General features: G+C 36.8%; 1 long non-coding RNA gene across 1 annotated transcript in view; it reads right to left on the bottom strand.

Annotated features, from left to right (window-relative positions):
* The window catches only part of LOC144971966 (uncharacterized), a 56006-nt gene that overhangs the window by 16270 nt on the left and 27236 nt on the right, over nt 1-12500 (bottom strand). Inside the window, exon 2 of the long non-coding RNA XR_013645212.1 lies at nt 6632-6680. This is a non-coding gene — a long non-coding RNA (uncharacterized LOC144971966). The remainder of the gene's footprint in view (nt 1-6631; nt 6681-12500) is intronic.

The raw sequence follows: 12500 nt of genomic DNA, 5'->3' as shown, positions 1-12500 counted from the left end.
CCTGGCTCTAGACTGGCTCATGAAAAATACAATTGATGGTAAGAAGAGAGGCATTCGCTGGACACTGACATCCTTTCTGGAAGATATAGACTACGCAGATGATATCGCGTTAGTTTCCAGTACACACAGAGACGCCTCAGAGAAACTAAACGTACTACACAAGAACGCCTCGAAAATTGGACTGAAAATAAATTTCTATAAGACTGTGTACATTAGGGTGAATCCAAAACATGACAGTGAAATTAGGATAGATGAACATATAATTGAAGAGGTAACAGAGTTCTCCTACCTCGGATCCAAAATAACAGACGACGGAAATGCAGAACACGATATCAAGCACAGAATTCAAAAGGCAAACCAGGCTTTCGCCATGCTGAAAAACTTTTGGAAATCAAAGCAAATAATGAGAAAGACAAAGCTGAAAATATACAAGTGCAATGTTTTAAGTGTACTGCTTTATGGGAGTGAAAGCTGGAAAATGACATCCTACAAAAATAAAAACAGTGGATCTATTAAAGCAAGCTGACTGCACTAGCATTGAAGGCCAAATAAAAAGAAGGAGATGGCGTTGGCTGGGTCATGTGGCCAAAATGGAAAAAGGGTCACTTCCCAAGACAGCCTTGTACTGGAAAGCAGATGGGAAGAGAAAGCGGGGAAGCCCCAAAGAAACCTGGCGAAGGACCATAGAGAAAGAATTAAAGGAAGCAGGCCTGTCCTGTAATACAGCCACCGCAAAAGCAGCCGATCGCAAAAAATGGAGATGTCTGGTGGAAGCCCTATGTGCCTCAAGGCCCGAAGAGGTATAGCCAGCCAACGTATCACATTTTCAGTGCTCATGAGATCTTTAAAGGTGCACTATAAAGATTTAGGAAGGCATTAATCGGTTTATATGATGACGAGGAAGAAAAAGAAGAAGGAGAAGAAGAAGAAGAAGATGATGATGATGATGATGATGATGATGATGAAGAAGAAGAAGAAGAAGAAGAAGAAGAAGAAGAAGAAGAAGAAGAAGAAGGGGAGGAGGAGGAGAAGGAGGAGGAGGAGGAGGAGGAGGAGGAGGAGGAGGAGGAGGAGGAGGAGGAGGAGGAGGAGGTCTAATCGTATGACACTCGCTTTCGGATCGGAAGATCCTGGGTTCGAGCCTCGCTGGGCGCATATTAGTTGAATCCTTGGAAAAGGCTCTATAATCACATTGTCTCATCGTACTCAAGTGTAACATGAGTACCTGGTCGTTAACAGCGTTGTCTCTGTCCGAAAAAAATGTAATATCGCCTAACAGGCTTCATGTCCCGTCCTCAATGTTAACTGTTGCTGTTGGCCAGTTACCCATTGTAAAAAGCTTTGAGCACGTTTAGTGGATATTGCGCTACATAAAATCTCAATTTTTAAATAATTTTTTTTAACAACTTTATGTCCAACTATAGAATATCGGGCAAGGCATAACGACAGCTGATCTTTGTTTACACAAGTGGGAGGCGGCGGGTGGGGGGGGGGAGGGGGGAAACTGTGCCCCCCCCCCCCCTGGTTGTTTCTAAATATACCTTGTCCCCCAAAAAGGTTTATATTCAAGCTACCTATGTATAAAATCGGTGAACAACTATTCAAAAGCGATCAACACCTTTAAACACTGGTTCCCTGTCTATTGTCAACAACATCCGACCAATTGTAATAATAATTATCATCACACAGATGTCTTGTGTCAACATCTCATTTTTTCCACATTCTTGAGCAGCTCCCCGTTGTTCAGTAACGAGACACTTTTGATTATTTGTTTTCGCCGGATTCCGTCTATAAAAGAACAACAAAGCCAGGGGATACAAAGTAAACAAAAACACGTCCGTAATATGGATCGTGTTCAAACGAAAACCTTTTCAAATACAAGTTTTACAATATATTATGACTTGTTCCGTTCATCCCTCTTAATGTCACGGAATATGTATATGGTATATATATATAGTGCAATATCCACCAAATGTGCTCAAAACTAATTACAAGAGGTCTCTCGCCAACAGCTACACTTAAAATGTCGCATATTAAGCGATATTACTTTTTTTTTCAACAGAGACAATGCTGATAAAGGCCAGGTACTCATTTTACACCTGAGTACAGTGAGAGAATGTGAGTAAAGAGGCTTTTCCAAAGACTCAACTATCCACCGCTCAGAACGGGACTCGAACCTAGGACCTTCCGATCCTAAGGCGAGTGACATACTACAAAAGTCCGTCAGAGCCATTAGACCCTTGTAGCCGGAGTTTATCCCGGTTTCTATATTGTGAAACGGACAATAGCAATTGCTTTCTACTCTTTTGATAGGACATATTAATAAGTCTCTCACAAAGTACTTTCCGCTAGACCCAGCTACCCAACCATTTCTTGTGTGTGTGTGTGGGGGGGGGGCAGAAACAAAAAAAATATAGATTGCACCCAGGATCGATCTCAGTCCCTTTTCTTGTGAAGCAAGTGCTCTACCAGCTTAGCTATAGGGACCCCGAATAGTGCTCAAGGAATACAACTCACTACTCACTTTATTTTATTTGTCGTCGCCTTGCATTATGCCGTAGTTATTAACCAGTGTGGGGATCCCAATATCTCAGTTGGTAGAGCATTCGCTTCACACACAAAGGGACCGAGTTCGATTCCGGATGATTTTTTCCGACTTCCCTGTAGGTCCATCCAGCAGTGATTGGGTAAATGGGATCAATTAGTTCTGGCGGAGGGTACTTTGCAAAAGACTAGCGTCCTATCTAAACGATTGCAAGCAATTGCTTTTGTCTGTTTCAAGCTATAGAAACCGGGATAAACTCCGGCTCTATGGACCTCTGAAAGTTGGGCTATTATATTAGTTTATAGAAGCTGCACACTAAGTCGTCAAATTCTCTCCTCCAGGCTATGATGATTTTTTAAAGATTACGCACAACGTGTGATTGTTTCTGTAGACAAAACTAATTTCTGAACCGGATAATGTTGACGCGAGTCGTGAACAAAACAAAAATAATATATTATTATAATGCTCGTAAAAGATGGTCCACCGCCGACTCAATCCCGCGACAATCTTCATGTGTGACCTCAAGATTGGTTATTGATTTATGCAAAAGCTCTCGGTCCCTAGGGGTCTGTGTGGTGTAAGTAAACATCTGGCTTCATTGTTCGCGGCTACTTCCCCAATGCCAGTCTGAGATGGTCTCAATTTCATGGAGGTAACACGACAATTTTTCTTTTCTTTTTAAAGAACCAGTATTTTTATAACAGCCCTATCGCTATAGTTATAAGAGGACGTAAATTCCAAATAATTTTAAACATTTCATAAAAATGGTCTCAATTTCACGGAGGTAACATGATTTTTACATTAAAATGGTCTCAATTTCATAGAAGTATCACGATTTTTATTTTATTTTTAAAGAATCAGTATTTTTATAACAGCCCTATCGCTATAGTTATAAGAGGACGTAAATTCCAAATAGTTTTAAACATTTCATAAAAATGGTCTCAATTTCATGGAGGTAACAGAATTTTTACATTAAAATGGTCTCAATTTCATAGAAGTATCACGATTTTTATTTTCTTTTTAAAGAATCAGTATTTTTATAACAGCCCTATCGATATAGTTATAAGAGGACGTAAATTCCAAATAGTTTTAAACATTTCATAAAAAATGGTCGCAATTTCATGGAGGTAACACGACTTTTATTTTTTTTAGAACCAGTATTTAGAAATAGCATAAAGTGCCTTAACAATAACAGATCCCCAGGCGAAGATGAAATTCCCGCTGAACTGCTGAAATGCGGTACCCTCTCCCTGGATCTGAGCATTGCAAACATAATGAACAAAACATTCTCAACACACAAAGACTGGGACATAAACAGCGGTGTCCTAATTACAATACAAAAACCAGGAAAAACGAAAGGACCCGTAAACAACCTGCGCCCAATAACATTACTGAATACCATAAGAAAAACACTGTCAACTATTGTCCTCAACAGAATTAGACCGAAAATAGAAAATTATCTATCACATAGCCAAAGCGGGTTTCGCCAAGACCGAAGCACATCGGACGTTGTATGGACACATAAATGGTTGGCAGCAAAGGCACTCAAAGAAAACATATCCATAACAATAACCGGAATCGATATGTCCGCAGCCTTTGATACGATCGACAGAGGAAAACTTTTGGAGATATTAACAGAAATAGTAGACGAAGACGAGCTCCGAATAATCCGATTTCTCCTCAGCAACACAAAGATACAACCAAGGATATACGGGGCCACAAAACAGACGCAGTTCGAAAGTAACATCGGGACCCCCCAAGGAGATAGTCTGAGCCCGATTCTGTTCACAATATACTTAGAACACGCTCTGAAAGAAGTTCGAAAAGTCATTCCAAAACCAACGACTCATATTGAGAATGCAATCCCTAGAGAAATCGCCTATGCAGATGATGTCGATTTTATTGGATCAACACCAGCAAATATAGACATCATACAAAATACCCTCATGAAATATAACCTCCAAGTCAATGCCAATAAAACCGAATTTACAACAATATCGAGGAACAAAGAGGAATGGAAAAGAACAAAGAAAGTCGGCTCACTAATTGGAGACACCGAGGATGTACAAAGAAGAAAACAGCTATCAAACGCCGCACTCAGTAAACTCACCAATGTATGGATTAGAGGTGACAAAATAAAGAGAAAAACCAAACTGAAACTGTACCATGCTCTTGTAAAACCGGTACTTCTGTATAACTGCGGCACTTGGGCGTTGACAAAATCCGAAGAAGAACATCTGGATGCCTTCCATCGCACACAGCTAAGAAGGGTACTGGACATCAAATACCCCAAAAAGATCTCAAATGAATCACTCTATAAGATCACAAAAGAAAGGCCAATCTCCCTTGACATTTTACAACAACGATGGCAACTTTTCGGTCACATACTACGCAGGGACAAAAACATACCAGCAAACCAAGCCATGTCGGGATACTTCCAAAAACACGGGAACCTTTTCAGAGGAAGACCGATCACAACACTCCCCGTGATCCTAAACAAAAACTTCACAACACTTGGACAAAGCATTAGTCTCATAACGGCAGGGGACCTTGAAAATTTGAGAACCCTAGCAGAGGACCGGCAATATTGGAGACACCTCACACAGGAAATACTGGAAACAGCCAAGGCGACCCGATCTTTCGGTCGAGACGCGAAAGGCATCTAAGTCAAGTAAGTCAGAACCAGTATTTTTATAACAGCCCTATCGCTATACTTATAAGAGGACGGAAATTCCAAATAGTTTTTAAATTTTCATCAAAAATGGTTGCAATTTCATGGAGGTAACTCATTTTTTTTTTTTAAAAGGACCAGTATTTTTATAACAGCCCGATTTTGTTGTGTTTGATTTTGGTATAGAATGGGAGGACGGAAATGTCAAATAGTTTTAACCGTTCCATATTATTATTTCTCGTTTACTTATCACAGTCCACTTTCATTTTTTTAGGATAATGTCCTCAGATTGGCAAACGTCAAAAATTTATCCTTAAAACATTGTTATTTTTAGTAGATACCACTCCCATCACCGCCACCAACATCACCACCTCTACCAATACGACTACTACTTCTAACAATATACTATACTATAAACTACTTCTATCTACTATACTACTACTACTACTACATACTACTACTCTACTATATATTATAATATATTATGTTATATTATTATTAATATTACTAATACTACTACTAGAACTAATACTATTACTACTACTACTACTACTACTACTATATTATGTAGTAGTAGTAGTAGTAGTATAGTAGTAGTAGTAGTATTACTACGACTACTACTTCTACTATTGCTACTACTACTAATACTATCACTACTAATACTACTACGGACTACTACTACTACTACTACTACTTTACTACTACAAACTACTATACTATACTATACTACTACTACTACTATACTATCTACTACTACTACTACTACTATACTACTACTACTATACTACTACTACTACTACTACTACTACTACTACTACTACTACTACTACTATACTTACTACTACTACTACTACTACTATACTACTACTACTACTACTACTACTACACTACTACACTACTACTACTACTACTAACTACTACTACTATACTACTACTACTACTATACTACTACTACTACTACTACTATACTACTACTACTACTATACTACTAACTTACACTACTACTATTACTACTACTACTACTACTACTATACTACTACTACTACTACACTACTACTACTACTACTACTACTACTACTACTACTACTAACTACTACTACTACTACTACTACTACTACTACTTCTACTACTACTACCACTCCTACTTCTACTACTACTACTACTACTACTACTACTACTACTACTACTACTACTATTACTACTACTACTACTACTACTACTACTACTACTACTAATTTTATATTATGAAGCCACTTCAGACACTATTGTATCTGTAAAAATCGTGCTATACTATGTTCCACAATAACAACCCCGCCATAATAAACAAAGCAATACTAATTTTTTTACATTATTATAAATATTAAATAACAATGAAAGACGAAGCAATGACGTTTATTTTTAAGAATTCTACTCACCCAGATATCCTGCGAATCTGTCTTGATCCTGTTCACCAGACGAACGACACTGCGGGTATCAAGCGACAGACAGAAAGAGATTCAAGCAAACTGTGCACCCGCTCTTGCGTGCATTATTATTATTATTATTATTATTATTATTATTATTATTATTATTATTATTATTATTATTATTATAATTATTATTATTATTATTATTATTATTATTATTATTATTATTATTATTATTTAGACTTTTATCCCGTGAATGTTTGGGCTTGTGTATGCGTGATTTAAACAGAACAACTCACATTCTGTAAAGTAAGATAAAGCTGTAACTACCTTTTTAAAAAAATTTCATTAAATCGTAAAATTATGAGTATCAGAAAAAAAGAATAATATATCATACAGTGCAAGATAGAAAAGAAAAAAAAATACTACATAAACACTCTTATCAAAAAATCAATCAACCTGACTATAGGTGGAATCAATCTGCAGACCGTGAGTTCACCGCTCAGGCATGCTTTCTAATTGTATATTCGAGACAAACTTTCATATCAACGATTCTGCGACTGCTAAAATATTCTTTACACTAAACTTATCAAAGTCACGCCGTGCGGCTATGTAGTCTTGTGGTATGACACTTGCTTTCGGATCTGAAGGTCCTGGGTTCGAGCCTCGCTCGGCGCTTAGTTGAGTCCTTGGAGAAGGCTCTCTCGCCGTACTCAGGTGTAAAAAAAAATTCCCTTTATTCATCCCATAGGGGAAATTTGTCTTTAGGGTCTATTCCAAGGGAAGACTGGAATAACCCAGGCGTCAGCCGCAGTGCAGCGCAGAAAATTGAGCTAGGGCGAGAGGTGACTTGCTCAAGGCCACTCAGCACGGCGAGTGATCGAACTCGGTACCTTTCGGGTACGGAGCAAAGACCGTACCGCTGAGCCACGCTAACCCCCGAGCAGCTGACCGTTAACAGCATTGCCTCTGTCATAAAAATTGTAATATCGCCTAACAGGTGTCATGTCTCTTCTACATGTTACGTGTTGCTGTTGGTCAGGGACCCCTTGTAAAGCGCTTTGAGCACATTTAGTGGATATTGCGCTATATAAAAGCTCAAGTTTAAGAAATTCACGCCGATCATATATCTCGTCTAAATGATATTTTATAAATGTGTTGGAAAAGAAAAAAATCTACCCCTTGATTTCAAGCGCTTCAACGTGAATTACTCCAAAAGTCATTATTATAAATAATCATCTACTAGTCAGAGCGGGACTCGAACCCTGGATCTTCCGATCCGAATAATAAAGTCAAAGAAACAAAGGGCGTACAATGTGATGACATATCCATTGTACTAATATGAAATCATTTTCTTTAATCATTATTATCCCGATGAAGTTAATTGCTACCGATAATATTAGCTGTTGACTTGAAAACCAACCTAAACTGTCCCGATCCCAAACTTAACGAAACTCAAGAGAGTTTCAACCAGGCAAAATGTTGGGGAACAAATACAATCCAATCCAATTAAATCTAATCCAATCCATACTGTTGCAACTTTAGTACCGAAGATAGACGCAACATTTATTGTTTGGTGCGGGATCAATGTTCACATATTTGCAGCTCAGATAACTGAACGCAATACGCTTCACCAGTCATGACGTTACTTCCCTCGCAATGACGCATGGTAACTTAGTAACTGGCTCTAAACTATCGGAACAATGGCGGACGCCCTTTTGAAATATTTCTCCAAACGAGCATAAAAGTGTATCCAGACGAGAAAAAAAAACCCATTATAAATCTGATCATGTTTTGACTTTTACACATTCTGATCACAAGACATATGAAAAGTTATAGCCAGCATGAAGAATAAAAAGTACAGATTTTCTTTGTTTAGAACCGCGATGGCCGCCGTTGCTGAGCGACGTGACATCAGACTCTTGAATCCAATTATAACCTTGTTTTAACATTGTTGTAATGGACCGTATGTAGCGTTCGTTTGATAATATTTGGATTATCAGACCTGCAAATAAGTGCACGTCGTGTGAGATGGTATTAGGTTATGCTTCTTTATCACAGTAAGTAGGCCTATGTCCGCCTTTGAGCGGAGGAATGTTTTCTAATTGGCAAGTAATTTTCTCATATTTGAAATATGCTTGATTGAAAATATGGAAAAACAAAATAGATAGACAAATTGCTTTTCGCTATCTATAAATCTTACATCATAGATGAACGATTTATGTTCCTGAAATATTGTGATGAACGAAGGTAAGGAGAAATCCTTTTGAGATAACGTTATTCGTGTGATCATTATTATTATTATTATTATTATTATTATTATTATTATTATTATTATTATTATTATTATTATTATTATCATTATTATTATTATTATTATTATTATTATTATTATTATTATTATTATTATTATTATTATCATTATTATTATTATTATCATTATTATTATTATTATTATTATTATTAGTAGTAGTAGTATTATTATTATTATTATTATTATTATTATTATTATTATTATTATTATTATTATTATTAATATTATTATTATTATTACTATTACCCATCTTCTAATACTACTACTACTACTACTACTACTACTACTACTACTATTACTACTACTACTACTACTACTACTACTACTACTACTACTATTACTACTACTACTACTACTACTACTACTACTACTACTACTACTACTACTACTATTACCACAACTACTACTAGTAGTCACATCTTCTACTTATCCGGTTCGAAAATCCTTGGAAGTTGAGCACTATTATTTCATGGTTTTTGCTTTTATAATTCATATATAGACTCTCTCTCTCTCTCTCTCTCTCTCTCTCTCTCTCTCTCTTCTCTCTCTCTCTCTCTCTCTCTATATATATATATATATATATATATATATATATATATATATATATATATATATATAAATTACAAAAACAAAAACTTCACTTCAGGAAATGGAAGTAAATTCTTGTTTCCTTGAACCAAGAAATTAAAACCAATCTCCTTCCACTTCTTGAAAATTGCAAAAACGAAAAACAACATTGAAGACTTTGAAGAAAATTATACTTAAAATATATTTTTTTAAAGTAGTCCTTCAGAGCCATTCGACCCATGGAGTTTATCCCGGTTTCTATAGCGTGAAACGGACAATAGCAATTGCCTGGTATCCTTTTGATAGGACGCTAGTCTATCGCAAAGTTATTTCCACCAAATCTAAAAAAGTCAGCTACCCATTCACTGCTGGGTGAAAAAGGGGGTGGGGGGGGGGGGGTCAGAAAAAAAACCTTGACTGCACTTGGGATCGATCATCTTCCCTTTGAATATATTATTTTGTCAAAATGTCTCTTCTGTATGTCTTCGGAAAAGGCACTTTATACACATCATACAACTCGTCTAAGGAGTGAAAGAGTAAGCAACTATACTGCATAAAAAAATAACGCTTCTTACCAGACATAATAAAAACTAGTTGTGCTAATCCTAAGGATTAGTGTCATACAACAATTCGAATAACATGCGAACCTATTTAACCTTTTGCAGTCGGAGCTCAATAAACGGGTATACTTTTTTTTTAAAAATATATTATTTACTTATGTGGCTTTGTGGTCTGGCGGTATGACACTCGCATTTCGGACCCGTAGGCCCATGGTTGAATCCCACACTGGGTGGCGCAAAGTTGATACCTTGGAAAAGGGCTCTTTACTCAGATTATCTCACCGCACTCAGGTGACAGGTCGGTAACAGTATTGCCTCGATCAACAACAACAACAACAACAACAACAAGAATAATAACTTCTTTCAAACATAAAGTCTCGTCCTAAATGTTAAGTGTTGTTGTTGGCTTGGGATCCATTGTAAAGCGCTTTGAACACATTTAAATGGACATTGCTCATAGATATAGAATGATTAGAAGAGGAATTTCCCGTGGGTCGATCACCTGTTGTTACTGTGTCATACCGGAAGTGGTTCTTTTCATTTGATGAATAGGAAGATCGGGCTATCTATACACTCTTCTTGTCTGATGATTAATTAAGCGAGACCCTATTTTCCTTCACCTCGATTCAAAATTAATCGACTTTTTCAACAGATATTTCTCGCCGAGTTATTGACGTATATTTACAGCACCATCATGCTTCAAACACGTTGCGTTTATAATAATAATAATAATAATAATCTTTATTGTCCAAATTAAAGGCAATTCATGTGAGGTAAACAATGCTCAGTTTGGTTCATGGTATGAACATCAACACATTTACAAATACAGACACAGCCATACACGAACATACACGCTTGCACATTGTTTCTACACGTGTATACAAAAGAAATGAGCGTACATACAAACACATATACATACATACATACATACATACATACATACATGCAGACATACATACAAACCAGCATATCATCGTATATGCATGCCTACATTCATACATACATACATACATACATACATACATACATACATACATACATACATACATACATACATACATACATACATACATACATACATACATACATATATACATACACACAGACACACACACAGACAGATAGAACGATACGATATATTTGCTGGGACAGCAGATAACCATATTATAAATATAGTGTCTTATATTAAGAAGAAGATGGCAATGATTGTGATGATGATGATGATGATGATGATGATGATGATGATGATGATGATGATGATGATGATGATGATGATGACTACGATAATGATGATGATGATGATGATGATGATGATGATGATGATGATGATGATGATGATAACGACGGCGGCAATGTCGATGATGATGATTCACGACACTGCTTCTCGTTATTTTCATTGGTTGTCTCATTTTTTCCACAGAAGATTTGTTAATTAATTTTATGGCGGTTGGAATGAAGGTTGTCTTATGTCGATTTGTCCGACATTTTGCTTCTAGATACCGTCTTCCGGAGCGCAGAAGTTGGAATTTTTCGTTCAGCGGATGCCTCTTTTCGTTGATAATGTTAAAAGATTTCTTCTCAACTGCATTAATATAAGTTGTGTCAAGGCTTCTAAGGTCTGTGTTAATTATTTTTGAAGCCTCTCTGAGGGTTCTATGTAGTTTGGATTTTTCTTTTGTTCCACAGCTTCCATACCACGTTGTGATGCCAAACGAAACGATACTCAATATTAATGACTTGTAGATTTGTATCATGGTCTTTCTGTTCACATTGAAAGACCTTAATTTTCTGAGTATATACAAGCGCTGGTTACATTTTTTGATGACATTGTTGGTGTGCGATTCAAATCTTAGACTGTTATCTATAATTACACCAAGGTATTTAAACGTTTCAACAGTTTCAACCGCCTGATTGTTAATTTTTGTTATTTGTCTTGCTCTTTTTCCTATTTTTCTGTGATCAAACAGTTGTTCCTTTGTTTTTGTTACATTGAGCTCTAGACAGTTATCGGCACACCATTTGCTGAATTTACTAACTTGCTCAGTGTATTTAAATTCGGAGACGGAATCATTGAGCAGGCCGAGTATTGCGGTGTCATCAGCATACTTGATGAGTTGGCAGTTATCAAAGCTAGCCACACAATCGTTTGTATAGAGGATGTAAAGTAGAGGTGAGCTTACACACCCTTGTGGGCATCCGTTTGAAAGAGTTTTTACTGATGATATATTTGAGCCTACTCTGACATGTTGGGGGCGATCGATGAGAAAGTTGTTATACCAGTTGATGAGGTAATGGGGAAGGTTTAGAGCATGCAGTTTACTAATTAATATGTTGGTTTTCATGGCATTAAAGGCAGACGAAAAATCGACGTATAGGATTCGGCAGTAGTTGGCGGGTGAAACATCCAAGTGATTTGATATTGAATGCATCACTGTGA

The sequence above is a fragment of the Berghia stephanieae genome, chromosome 4, assembly GCF_034508935.2.
Source record: "Berghia stephanieae isolate SIO BIC M18660-M18661 chromosome 4, UCSD_Bste_1.3, whole genome shotgun sequence".
Classification (NCBI taxonomy): Eukaryota; Metazoa; Mollusca; class Gastropoda; order Nudibranchia; family Aeolidiidae; genus Berghia; species Berghia stephanieae.
Note: the sequence above shows the minus strand (reverse complement) of the source record. Positions and strands in the feature narration are given on the sequence as shown.